At 39.8% G+C, this 11,239-nt stretch overlaps 1 non-coding gene across 1 annotated transcript; it reads left to right on the top strand.

Moving 5' to 3' along the window:
- Nucleotides 1–9,746: 9,746 nt before the first annotated feature.
- On the top strand, nucleotides 9,747–9,853 carry LOC145071908 (small nucleolar RNA R71). The gene has a single exon (XR_013690870.1). It is a non-coding gene; the product is annotated as a small nucleolar RNA R71 (small nucleolar RNA).
- Nucleotides 9,854–11,239: the final 1,386 nt, after the last annotated feature.

Here is an 11,239-nt window from a genome sequence, read left to right on the forward strand (position 1 = left end):
TTCTTAAATCTTTATGGGAATGTTTTGTGTTTTAACATCTTATCACTACTTGTATGTTTTAGTTCATGAGTTTAAATGTGTTTGTGGTGATTAGTTGGCTAATTTCTTGATTAAGTAAAGGATCCTCAAATTAGCAAGCAACAAATGATTTTTGTGTTGTTTTTGCTTCACACAATCATAAAAACATTTCCTCCAACATGGTGGTGAAAGCATTTGACCCCTCTTGGATTTGGTGACTTTTTGGTTCTTAATGCTAGTTGACTTTCACTAATTACATGCTATTTGGAATTAGTGACTTTGACTAAGGAAATTGTTGTGAGCTTCTCTAGCCATTTCAACAATTAAGAAAAGTCTAGGTAATCTCAAGCTCCTTGGATTACTATAGCCAAATTAAGGATTTAAATCAAAGTATTGCACCATTGGATTCTAATGATATATTCATCAAAAGTCAAAGTGAGGAAACTTTAAGTCAACCATCTCTCCCTTATTGATCTTACATCAAACTTTTATTTTTGTTGCATTTGTCTATTTAAATCATAGTTAATTCTAGTTTGTTTCAAGTATTTCAAAACACCAAAACCCCCCCATTTTATTTTTATTGTCATTTTATAAGTATTTTTACAAAGAGATTTTTCATAGAGTTATAAATTGAACCAATCTCCGTGGATTCGATCCCTTTACCACTATACACTATTTTAGTGTGTAATATTTAGGGTTATTATTTGTGTTGGCCTCGACAACCACCAAATTTTTGGCGCCGTTGCCGGGGATTGGTTTATTTTTAATCAATTTGTTTCTCTATGCCTAGATCTCATTGTGCAGGTACTCAAATTTAAAATCCCGAAATTAAAGAAAAAAGAAGTATGGTTTGGAAATGAACACTCCTTGCACCGAAGACCAACTTTCTGAGCTAGCTCAGTTAGTTATGATGATTGAAAGTAACCAAAGTGTACAACCCACACCTCTTCTTCGTGATTTTTGCGCCCAAAATGGACATCATTCTAACATGTGTCCATATTTACAAGGAGAATGGGAAGAAGTGCAAGAGAAAGGAAGCTACTACTGGTCAAACCAATGGAGTTATGATCAGCCTCAACATGATCAATGGTGGGACAACAACCAAACATGGGGAAATAACCAATACCAACCAACTCCACTGTTCCAAGAACCCTATCCTTACCCTCCTCAACAAACTGAAACGCCAAGCATGTCCTTAGAGGACATTGTGAAAAGCATTGCCACTTCTACCCAAATTTTCCAGGAAACAACTCAAGCTAGCCTCAAAAGCTTAGAGCAACAAATAACACAAATTGCTCAATCAATTAGTATAATGGAAGCTCAAGAAAAAATACCATCTGAAAAGAGCCCATCGCATAGCGCATGTTCCATTCCTTTGAATGATGAGAAAATTTTTGATGGCCTAAGAGTGTTATATGAAGAAGAGGAAGAAGAAGTAGAAGTGGAAGAGGTTGTTAAAGAAGAAGAAGAAATTGAAAAAGCTGACAATGAAACTATAGAGGAAGTGATATGGGTTAATGAAAGAGAGGTTGAGCCACCCACTACCATTGAGAAACTAACTCCATTGGTAGACCAACCACAAGAGCCAGAAGCGATAAATTTGTCGGACTCTTCAAAGGATACGTATCACAAGAAAGAAGACGCCCAACCGGTCACCTACTCAAAAACCATGTCCAAGAGTTTAGAAAAGAAGGAAGAGTTGGTCACCTTAATGAAAAAGTACAAGAAAGAATATGGTTGGATGATTGCTATTATCAAAGGTCTGAGTCCGGTATGGTTCTCCCGTAAAAAGAAAGTCAAATACAAGAAAAGAGTCCCAATGGAGGTGTGGAAATTAAAAAATGTCGACACGGGGAAAATTTACAAGGTTAATGGACATCGATTGAAGCCATTCAATGAAGTTTTTGATTCAAATGTCCAAGATGTCGTCCATTTGGACGCCCCAAAGTGTTAAAGTGAAGTTTGGAGGCGTCTCGCCAAAGACGTTAAAGAATGGCATTTTTGGAAAGCATTGTGCTTTCGTGTTTTTAATTTGAATAAATGAGTTTTGAAGATGTTTTTGGGATTCAAAAGAGTTGTTTTTGAAGAAATAAAGAGTTTCTAGGTGTTTGGGGCCTTCCAAATCAAGAACGGGTGAAAAAACGAAGAAAAATGAAGCGAAAATGAAGATCAGGATCAGCGGGTTGCGCGACCCGCGTGCTGTTGCGCGGGTGGGTTGCGCGGCCATGTGTGATGAAGCAACATTGGCCCAAGACTTAACTGCAAGGCCTGCGCGACCCGCGTGCTACTCTGCGCGACCCGCGCACTGTTTTGGGCAATTTGGGCTGTTTTTGGCTATTATTTGACCAGGTGTTGACCAAAGGTTTTAATGAGTTGACCTTTTGACTTTTCTTGACCAACATTGACCGAAATTGACCCTTTTTGACCCATAGATTAAAATGTTCAGCTTCCCTTCTTCTTCATTTAATTATCTTGATCTCCCACTCCATTCCTCTCATATAACCTTCCAGCAACCACCTCGCCGAAAAATTCAAGATTGTCGAAATTCTACCGGTTGTAATTTCACGAAATCACCGCCACAGACATCTCCCGTCATCCAATCCTCCGATTTAGGTCATTTTTGCCCTTACCTTAAGCATTGAGGACAATGCTTGTTTTTAAGCTTGGGGTGGGGCATTTCATTTTCCTTTTATTTTTTCATGCATTTTTAATTAGGTTGCATAACATTTTAGTTTTAAGCTAATTTTCATTCATTTTTTTTTAAATCCAAAAAGATTTTATTTTCTTCTTTTCTACTTTTATATTTTTGCATAACATTTAGCTTAAGACATTAGCATTCATGCATTTTTGTTGTCTGTTTATTCCCACCTCTCTTGGATGCCATGGAACAGGTTCATAGTTATTGTATCATTATTGGTCCATGATCTTGTTGCTATCTCACCCATCGAACGGGGACCATTAGCTGCAGTTTGGGATCTCATACTTGGGATCAGATGCTGGTAGCTTAAAGGGGTAAGTGATCATGGACAGGTAGTTTTAATGAAGAATTATGCATACAGTACTAATGACTGTAGGATATACTATAGCAATGGATGTCTTAGCCTTGCGGTCACTATCGCCGAGAGGATCACACTTGATCACGTTTGAACCGTTAGGATGAAGCACTAGTGCTTGTCCCCGAGTAGAATCCATATCCGGTCTCTTTGCATCACCATATCTTTTTGCGATTTTCTTAGGATTTTAGAGAAGTCTTTTAGTCCGCATGTGGACATTTTCATTATTTTTTGAAAAAAAAAAAAAAAAATTCACAAATTTGAAGAGGAGCTTGCATTATATATTTATGCTCCACACATGGTCATTTTCTCGCTTAGACCATTCGGATTATATTACTACCCTTTCGGTTCCACTTACACACTTTAGGAACCAAATTTTGAGTCAAAGGGTTGTTATTACATTACCTTCAAGTATAACAAAAAAAACAAAAAAAAAAAAGGGCAGACAAATTCCCAGCTGTAGAAATCTGAGAAGGGTGACCGGTTCAATTATTGAACTAAATCTTCCAACATTTTGGTCACCCGACGTTTGATATTCATTTATTTAGGTATGTTTTATTGTATATAGATCGAGTTGTTTTTCGCAAATTGGTGATGTTAGGGAGACTGTCGAGTCGGATACTACGGGAGGTTTGGGCCAACACCAAGTGAACCAATTCCTATAACGGTGCCCGAGCGATTAAACCTAGTTACACATGAGAGAAACCGGCAAACGTGAGATCAGAGTGTACACTTAAAAAAGAGCTCCACCCGAGCCCATCCAACTGCTTTCTCCCTACTACAGATATTCTTCATTGTATGCATGTTCCATTGAGACTGCGACTGCTCATCCCTCCTTACTCACCTAAAGGAGTTATCCTGGCTGTGGTTTATGGTCCCTTTGTCATCGGATGAAAAATTAATGAGATAATAGCAAGATCAGTTCTGACCATGTTGACTAACGGTGATCAAGTTCTGCGGTTCTATCCATTCTTTTTATTTTCCTTAGGATAGTTCATCCCGAGTTCATTTTAGTCTTGTCTTACTTGAGGACAAGTAAGGTTTAAGCTTGGGGTGATTTGATAGTTAGTTTTGTTTACTTCTTTTTATAGTTTATTTTAGCATATTTCATTCATAATTTAGATAATTTCCATGCATATTTTCCCTTTTGTTATTTTTATGACCATTTCGGGGTACTTTCTAGTTTCTTGAGCATTATTGCAGATTTTCTTGGAAACTAGCGGGGCGGCACTCTTGCGAGGCGATTGGGCTTGAAGGGAATTGGAGATTTCATGCTTGATGGCTATGAAGGTGATTCATGGGGTGGACTTGTCAACTGCTTGAAGGCTTGGAAGAATTGAGCTTTAAATTTGAAAGATGCGGGGGAACATTCAAGCGTATGAAAATTATTAATCGGGCGAGTTCATGAGCTTTGGAGGATTTAGAGAGGTCAAATTGGGCTTTAAATGAAGAAAAACTTGAAGAAAATGGGCTAGGAGGTGATTGGATTCGATCTGGGCTAGTGGGATATGCTTTAGAGGCCCAAAATCTCAAAGGAGCCCATGTCAGGTACCACCCGCGCAACCCACCCGCGCAGCAGCACGCGGGTCGCGCAAGGCCCTGCAGGGGCAATTTCGGAAATCCTTCTTTTGAGCTATTTGAGGAAGGTTGGTGTCCATCTTTTGCATACTCTTGGACATCCGATTTTTGAAGATTCTCTCTGGAGTTTTGGAGACTTTTGAAGGCCAAGAACCCTTGAAGAACATCATATTTTTACCTCTTGATTCTTGCTTAATGTTTGGTACAAATTTCTCTAACTTTGTTTCTTTGTGTTTAGCCATGCTTGGCTAAGCTAGTCTTGGTTGACTTTTGGTTAATCCTTTGAACTTTTGTTGAATGTTGAAGAATCCATGAATATGTTCTTAAATCTTTATGGGAATGTTTTGTGTTTTAACATCTTATCACTACTTGTATGTTTTAGTTCATGAGTTTAAATGTGTTTGTGGTGATTAGTTGGCTAATTTCTTGATTAAGTAAAGGATCCTCAAATTAGCAAGCAACAAATGATTTTTGTGTTGTTTTTGCTTCACACAATCATAAAAACATTTCCTCCAACATGGTGGTGAAAGCATTTGACCCCTCTTGGATTTGGTGACTTTTTGGTTCTTAATGCTAGTTGACTTTCACTAATTACATGCTATTTGGAATTAGTGACTTTGACTAAGGAAATTGTTGTGAGCTTCTCTAGCCATTTCAACAATTAAGAAAAGTCTAGGTAATCTCAAGCTCCTTGGATTACTATAGCCAAATTAAGGATTTAAATCAAAGTATTGCACCATTGGATTCTAATGATATATTCATCAAAAGTCAAAGTGAGGAAACTTTAAGTCAACCATCTCTCCCTTATTGATTTTACATCAAACTTTTATTTTTGTTGCATTTGTCTATTTAAATCATAGTTAATTCTAGTTTGTTTCAAGTATTTCAAAACACCAAAACCCCCCATTTTATTTTTATTGTCATTTTATAAGTATTTTTACAAAGAGATTTTTCATAGAGTTATAAATTGAACCAATCTCCGTGGATTCGATCCCTTTACCACTATACACTATTTTAGTGTGTAATATTTAGGGTTATTATTTGTGTTGGCCTCGACAACCACCAGCCGCCTATCCAATTCACACTCAACGATAACTGGTCAAAGTAACCATCCATATCACCCCCAAAAGGCGCACCAACCATGGAAGCAGGTGGGTGTATCGGCTGCCCGTGGTCTCCCCTTCCTCTCACGTTCCTGCGCCTCGGTCTAGGTTCTGGCGCAGGTGGATCGGCTGGCTGATCATCCTCATTATCACCCTCAACATCTGATGGAACTATGCCCCAATGCGAACCAAAATTTCTGACCACCCGCATAGTCTCCAAATATCCCATACCAAAGTCATGCTCGTCCACACACGTCATGGATCTAGTAATATCGGGAACAAGCCAAACGAGTAACAAAATGCCCCCCGCAAATAGGGCTCCCAGGGCGCGAACTCGCGGCAGACCCGGCCAGAAAACAGGCTAGAAAATACGGGATGTTGCAACAGACACCAGGCTGTAAGATGCACCATAAGAAAAATAAGTTATGCTTAGTCACTTTATCTCCATGCCTCTTATGGTTGATGGAAAAGGTGATGAACCGGTGGAGTAAACGATGGATCGGGGACCGAATACTGCTCTCGGGAGATACTCCGGAATTAAACATCCCGGAGGCAATGTTATGCCAAAAAGAATACCCCGTGACACCCTCCACATATCCTCTAGTAGCCCCACTCAAAAACATGCCAAACTTGGGAGTCATAGCCTCCTGTCTATCATACAGTCCTACTCTCCAAGCAAACTCAATCAGGCTGCACTCCCGGTACTCACCCCCCAATCGAAATACCAACGCCTGTGGCCAATGTGGATCTTGGACCGTTTCCTGAAATGTCACCGTTGCGAAAAACTCGACACAAAATTCCTTGTAGACCCGCTCTTGCACCCGGAACAGATTTTGCCAACCAGAACAGGTGAACGAATACCCATCTCTAATGAATATCTTTGTCAAGAACGGGCCCACCCGGTCTACGAGCCCTACTTCCCTCAATCTTGTCCAATTGACTATTGGAGCAACTTCAATTTCCCTGTTGTAAAGCCACCCCAATCTGTTGTTCCAACGGGTCAAAACATCACGGGCCGTTGTTGCGGGAAAATTGTAAAACGGGTGCAAACCCGCAACCCCAGCTGGAACCTCTCTTCTTGGAGCCATTCCTGCAAAAACACGGAAAAGAAACAGCCAAAACAAATATCCACAAATTAAACATAGAGGAATATGAATTCTGTTCAGCCCCAGAATTCACGTCGTGAATCATGTAAGATTCACGTCGTGAGTTCGTAATCCCAGAAGGCAGAATCTTAACAATCGGGGAAAATCCAGTCAAAATATCCTTGGGTTTTACTCTTATACCACTTCCAAACACTTAGCATGAACATTTCAAGGTTATTTACGAACTGTAAAGAATTAATTTTGTCATTTAACAAACCCTAACCCTAAGTTCCTCTACTAGAACCAAAAATTAAACTTAATAATCAATAATTGGTACCTTTGTTGGAAGTATTACGTAAGCACAAGGGTGATTAGTAGAATTGTCGGCTAAAATCGCAGCAATGGGGACCAAGGGGGACCAATTTCTGTTTCCACTTCGTGAACAATAAACAAATGAAAGGGTTTACTGGTTTCCAGGGACTTATCATGTGGTCCCGTACCTTTAAACATTCACGTCGTGAATTCTATACGATTCACGTCGTGAATAGTGTCTGGACTTAAATTTAGGCCATGTACTCACGGACTGATCTTGGGCTTGCTAGTCTAATGGGTTAAGCCATATCATGGATTATGTGTCCGGTTCATTCACAATTCACGTCGTGAACGGCTAACTATTCGCGTCGTGAATAAAGTCTGAAAAAAAAATCAATTGTGACTAAGTTCTCAATTATTTCTACTTCCATTTTAACGTCCCAACATTTTGTTCTAATAGAGTTGGATGACTTGATCTAAGTTTTTATTTTAAAACTAAAATGCAAAAAGAAAGAAAAAAATTTCAAACCAAACTCGGGTTGCCTCCCGAGAAGCGCTTATTTTTCTTGGAGTCTTGAGCTGGACTCCGTGCCTCCTACGTTGAGTCTTCGGAAGAGTCCTCCACCAAGATCTTTTGTTTCTTGAACCGCCTCTTGTAAGCTTGAACTCGCCTTTTATATGCCTTCTTTGAATTCTCCTTTTTAGCTTTTCCCTCTTCTTCAAGCTTGCGTTTTGTGCCCTTGGGTTCCTCCTTGCACTTTATGTCATTCTCCTCCTCTTTCACCACCGGCCTTGTTACTCTGGAAGTGACCTCCTCTTCATCACTTGTTATTTCCTCATCCTCTTTGCTTACCCAAGAAGGCGGACTCTTGTAAACTATGACTTCAATCAAATATGGAACAGATGCCCTTGGTTTTGTCCTTTTGACTTGATGAACTGCCTTTATCTCTTCTTCCATAAGCTTTTCCACTTCTTCTAGCTCATTCTTTTCATTAATTGTGAAAACCTCTTCTTTATCTTCTTGAAAGTCATCTTTTATCCCAAAGACTTCTTGTTCATCTCCAACCCTCAAAGTTAGCTTAGACTCGTGGATATCAACAAGAGCTCTAGCAGTGTTAAGCAATGGCCGACCAAGGATAATTGGAACATCGTGATCTTCTTTCATGTCTAAGACTACAAAGTCTATTGGAAAAACAAATTTTCCAATTTTCACCAAAATATCCTCCACGATGCCGCGGGGTTGTGTCACCGAACGATTTGCCATGTGAATCTTCATTCTTGTAGCCTTCATCTTCGGAATCTCTAATTTTTGATAAAATGAAAAAGGCATCAAATTAATGCTAGCCCCATAATCGGCTAAAGCATTAACCTTCAATTTATTACCAAACTCACACGGTAGAGTGAGGCGTCCAGGATCCCCCATCTTTTCTGGTGTTTCTCCTAACACAACTTTTGAAGTTTGTTCACTTAGAATCACTGTAGACTGCTTCTTTAATTGCCTTCGAGTGTCTATCAAGTCTTGCAGTAATTTTTTATGCTCGGGAGTTTTGGATAGGGACTCGACAAAGGGAGTATTAATCGGGATCCCCTTCACATGCTTGACAAACTCTCTATGCTCTCTCTCCGGTGGACTAAGGGTAGCTTGGGAAGGAAAAGGCAAATGCGGCTGATAAACCAAACTAACTGCATAATTTTTGTGTTCATGATGGGCCCACGTCGTGAACATATAAGGTTCACGTCGTAAATTCTAGAACTCAGCAGCTTCATGATTTTCGAGCTTGATCTTCTTCATCTTTTGATCGGGCTTCCGTGGTTCTTCTTCCAATGCTTCCAGGAACTCCGAGATGGCTTCTTCTTCGATGTTTATGGCCATTACATGAGATTGGTTCTTTACTTCGGGATTCTTCGGGGATAACTTCTCATGAACTAGAGTGGCTAGTTGACCAAATTGTACTTCAAGGTTATGGATGGAGGCGTGCTGATTCTTTATCAAAGTTTGTTGTTCCAGAATAGCAGAATCAGTGGCATCGTGTCGCTTTTCCGATGCTTCCATAAATTTCATTAAAATGGTCTCTAGGTCGGGTTTCTTCTCGGCTGGTGGCTGCTCCTTTTGATAGAGGCCTCGACCTGTCTGCCTATACTTCTCTTCTTTTTGCTTCTTATACTCCTCATATGGCAGCCACTCCTTCTTCGGTTTCCTCCAGTCCTCATCAAATTTATCCCCACTAGAGTAGCATACTTGAACCTTTCTGTTCCCATAATCATCTACATTGCAGTCCTTTGTCAAGTGTGGACCACTGCATCTCTCGCAACCTACTCTTATGGCATGTACCGACTGGTTCATCTGTGTTATCCTGCGGTCCATATTATTTAACATGGCCATGAACGCTGCTATTTCTTCAGTTTGGGACCCTCCTCCGCCTTTGATTCCTTCTTGCCTCGGGTTGTGGTATTCGCGAGAATGCTTCGCGAATTCTTCAATTAGCTCCTTGACCTCCCTTGGATTTTTCTTTGTCAAAGGTCCTTGAGAATCAAGGAGTTGTCTTGTCATCACGTTGACCCCATTATAAAAGATTGACATCTCTTGCTGCACATTTAGATCATGCTGAGGGCAATTTCTGAGTAAGCCCTTGTACCGCTCCCATGCTTCATATAGGGACTCCCCTGGCTGTTGCTCAAAGTTGGCCATTGCCTTCTTGAGTTTGGCTATCTTGGATGGCGGGCAAAACTGGTCCAGGAATTTCTCACGCATTTGAGCCCAAGTGGTGATTGTACCCGGTGGGAGTGCTTTTAACCACTCCTTAGCAGCTCCTTTGAAAGTGATGGGAAGCATCCTAAGCAAGACTGTGTTTCTGCTGACATTTGGGACATTGAAGTAGTCCGCAATGTCATTGACTTCATCTAGATGCTTAAAAGCATCCTCATGATCTTTCCCGAAAAATGGGATGTCCTTCAGGGCAGTCAATATGTGTCCCTTCAGCTCGAATGTGGCAGTGGCAGGTATTGCGGGTTGGACTAAACCGAGACCCATATCTTCTCGGATACGCTTCTTGTAAGATCCCATGGACATTTCTTCAATTGCTTCCATATCATTCCTTGGCTCGTTCTCGGGTTCGCTTGTGTGTTCTTCAAATTCCGGCTCGGTATCGTATTCGGACTCGGTTTGGACGGGTGTCTGAACAAAGTGATCAATATTGCTCTTGTGCCTCGCGGATGAACTTGACTCTCCTGTTTTCTTTCCCGACTTCCTTGAAAAAGATGACTTCAATTCTTGCAAGGGCGTATTTTTCTTGTGAATTGCAGACTCGGGATCTTCAAGTGGTGGCACCAAGGGTGTGTTTGAGCCTCTGGTCATGAACTCCTGCAACTTGCTAAACTAAAACGTAAAACTGGACTAAAATAAGAAAAATTAAAAATTGAACTCTCAGCTTTCACGTTGTGAGTTTATTAAAACTCACGTCGTGAACTCTGTGACAGAAAAAATATACTATCTATGCAAGTGAAATGATATCAACGAAAATAAAACTAAAATAATAATAAAAAAACTAACTAAAAACAAATAACGAATAATCAAATAAACTAAATTAATTGAAAGCCGTTCCCCGGCAACGGCGCCAAAAACTTGATGTGCACAAAAGTACTCACTAATTTTAATATTTATATCCTAACAAACTTAACTAATTATGCACTTATAGGCAGTGTACCAAGTCAGATTACAGTATAGCTTGGGTAAGTCGGGTGTCGATCACAGGGAACGGTGTTACTAATTAATTTACTTACTATTAAATTAACCTAATTTTTAACAAGTTTAAAAGGGGTTTTATCTGATTTTACAAGATCAGATGAACTTAAATTCAAATTCAATATTTAAAAACACACACTCTTGTTTAGTTCGAATCCACTTCTCCCTTATGACTAGCTAATGATTACGGATTATTAAGCTGGTTTTTAGTTGTATTAGTAATTTAGTTCTATCTTACCAATAATTAACTAATTCATGTCAAACCATGTATGTTCACACATAATTAAACACAGAACTAATTATGAATGTAAATATGCTATGTAAGATTTGTTGTATAAACGCAATTAT

Source organism: Lactuca serriola, chromosome 8 (assembly GCF_051521515.1).
Source record: "Lactuca serriola cultivar US96UC23 chromosome 8, Lser_US96UC23_V15, whole genome shotgun sequence".
Lineage (NCBI taxonomy): Eukaryota > Viridiplantae > Streptophyta > Magnoliopsida > Asterales > Asteraceae > Lactuca > Lactuca serriola.